We start from the raw sequence: 3,397 nt of genomic DNA on the forward strand, positions 1-3,397 counted from the left end.
ACGCTTACAGTCCAAGTGCAGGCAGATAAGCAGTAAAGCAGGGCTGGAGGGTCTGTTTCTGTGTGATGAGTTGGTAGCATTGATGCATAAAGCTATGGGCTGGTGGCTTCCTTAGGTATCGTAATGCTTAGGACTATCGACTCACGTTTGTCCAGGGGAACCCCTGTCCACCCGCCAAACCGTGTTTCAGGTTTGCACAGATGCTGTGTAATGCACCCTGGTACAGACTCACACATAAGATATCAGAGAGCACATCAGAGTGCTCTCCGCCATGAGGAGGTACTTGGTGTCCCTATCCCAGACCCTTCCACACCTTCGGGACACTTTCTTCGCCGTCTGTAATGGTCCTACCCGTTATTTCATCCTCCGTCGGATCCACGCCTGCAATCGCCGTTTTTTTGACTTTGTCATGTTAGGCAAAGATCGCAAGATCTTACATCTACGGACTCCAGAGCCTGCCGGCCCCGACGCTAGCAGGCATGAACTTTCAATTGCGGCGCCTGCCATTGATCTCGGCGGCTCCAACACCTCAGGACATATTCAAAACCCGGACTCCAGCAACGACCATGGACACCTTCACAGCGATTGCACAACCACCAACTGCGACTCCAGCCTTGAACTCCAGGCCGGGTCTTTATGTGCTGCTGTTGTGACTCCCGTCTCCCCTTCCCCCACCACCACTCCGCAGCCCCGTCTTCCTCAGATCCCACCGTCAGCTCCTGGGCCCTCGGAGGCTCCATCTTCCTCTCACCCCAACCCTCCCCTCTCCACTGACACCCCCAGCCTCCCCCCTCCCCCCTCTGATCCCAGCTCTCATCCGTGCCGGGTCTTTACCATCCCCTCCGACCTTCAACTGTCGGAGGCAGAATGCTGTGTCCTCAGTAAGGGCCTCACGTTTGTCCCCCTTCGCCCACACCTCAGCGAGTTCCGTGTTCGCCATGATGCGGAACTTTTCTTCCGCCGTCTCCGTCTCCGAGCCTACTTCTTCGGCAAGGACTCTTCCACCACCACCGATGACCCCTTCTCCCGTCTTCAACCCTCCTCTTCTTCATGGACACCCCGCTCTGGTCTTCTGCCTGCTCTGGATCTCTTTATTGCCAACTGCCGACGGGACATCAACCGTCTCGACTTCACCGCACCTTGTCCCCATTCCAACCTCACTCCTTCGGAACGCTCTGCTCTCCACTCCCTCCGCACTAATCCTAACATTATTATTAAACCCGCTGATAAAGGGGGTGCTGTTGTAGTCTGGCGTACTGACCTCTACCTTGCCGAGGCACAGCCACAACTCGCGGATACCTCCTCTTATTTACCCCTCGATCGTGACCCCACTAAGGAGCACCAGGCCATTGTCTCCCACACTATCAACGACTTTATCCGCTCAGGGGATCTCCCATCCACTGCTACCAACCTTATAGTTCCCACACCCCGCACTTCCCGTTTCTACCTCCTACCCAAGATCCACAAACCTGCCTGTCCTGGCCGACCTATTGTCTCAGCTTGCTCCTGCCCCACTGAACTCGTTTCTGCATACCTCGACACTGTTTTATCACCCCTTGTTCAATCCCTTCCCACCTATGTTCGTGACACTTCTCACGCTCTTAAACTTTTCGATGATTTTAAGTTCCCTGGCCCCCACCGCTTTATTTTCACCTTGGATGTCCAGTCCTTATATACTTCCATCCCCCATCAGGAAGGTCTCAAAGCTCTACGCTTCTTTTTGGATTCCAGACCTAATCAGTTCCCCTCTACCACCACTCTGCTCCGTCTAGCGGAATTAGTCCTTACTCTTAATAATTTCTCCTTTTGCTCCTCCCATTTCCTCCAAACTAAAGGTGTAGCTATGGGCACTCGTATGGGTCCTAGCTATGCCTGCCTTTTTGTTGGGTTTGTGGAACAATCTATGTTCCGTGCCTATTCTGGTATCTGTCCCCCACTTTTCCTTCGCTACATCGACGACTGCATTGGCGCTGCTTCCTGCACGCATGCAGAACTCGTTGACTTTATTAACTTTGCCTCCAACTTTCACCCTGCCCTCAAGTTTACCTGGTCCATTTCCGACACCTCCCTCCCCTTTCTAGATCTTTCTGTCTCTGTCTCTGGAGACAGCTTATCCACTGATGTCTACTATAAGCCTACTGACTCTCACAGCTATCTGGACTATTCCTCTTCTCACCCTGTCTCTTGCAAAAATGCCATCCCCTTCTCGCAATTCCTCCGTCTCCGCCGCATCTGCTCTCAGGATGAGGCTTTTCATTCTAGGACGAGGGAGATGTCTTCATTTTTTAAAGAAAGGGGCTTCCCTTCCTCCACTATCAACTCTGCTCTTAAACGCATCTCCCCCATTTCACGTACATCTGCTCTCACTCCACCCTCCCACCACCCCACTAGGAATAGGGTTCCCCTGGTCCTCACCTACCACCCCACCAGCCTCCGGGTCCAACATATTATTCTCCGTAACTTCCGCCACCTCCAACGGGATCCCACCACTAAGCACATCTTTCCCTCCCCCCCTCTGCATTCCGCAGGGATCGCTCCCTACACAACTCCCTTGTCCATTCGTCCCCCCCATCCCTCCCCACTGATCTCCCTCCTGGCACTTATCCGTGTAAGCGGAACAAGTGCTACACATGCCCTTACACTTCCTCCCTTACCACCATTCAGGGCCCCAAACAGTCCTTCCAGGTGAGGCATCACTTCACCTGTGAGTCGACTGGGGTGATATACTGCGTCCGGTGCTCCCGGTGTGGCCTTTTATATATTGGTGAGACCCGACGCAGACTGGGAGACCGCTTTGCTGAACATCTACGCTCTGTCCGCCAGAGAAAGCAGGATCTCCCAGTGGCCACACATTTTAATTCCACATCCCATTCCCATTCTGACATGTCTATCCACGGCCTCCTCTACTGTAAAGATGAAGCCACACTCAGGTTGGAGGAACAACACCTTATATTCCGTCTGGGTAGCCTCCAACCTGATGGCATGAGCATTGACTTCTCTAACTTCCGCTAGGCCCCACCTCCCCCTCGTACCCCAGCTGTTACTCATTTTTATGCACACATTCTTTCTCTCACTCTCCTTTTTCTCCCTCTGTCTCTCTGAATATACCTCTTGCCCATCCTCTGGGTCACCCCCCCTCCTTGTCTTTCTTCCCGGACCTCCTGTCCCATGATCCTCTCGTATCCCCTTTTGCCTATCACCTGTCCAGCTCTCGGCTCTATCCCTCCCCCTCCTGTCTTCTCCTATCATTTTGCATCTCCCCCTCCCCCTCCAGCTTTCAAATCCCTTACTCACTCTTCCTTCAGTTAGTCCTGACGAAGGGTCTCGGCCTGAAACGTCGACTGCGCCTCTTCCTATAGATGCTGCCTGGCCTGCTGCGTTCACCAGCAACTTTGAT

The sequence above is a fragment of the Mobula hypostoma genome, chromosome 8, assembly GCF_963921235.1.
Source record: "Mobula hypostoma chromosome 8, sMobHyp1.1, whole genome shotgun sequence".
In the NCBI taxonomy this organism is placed as follows: domain Eukaryota; kingdom Metazoa; phylum Chordata; class Chondrichthyes; order Myliobatiformes; family Myliobatidae; genus Mobula; species Mobula hypostoma.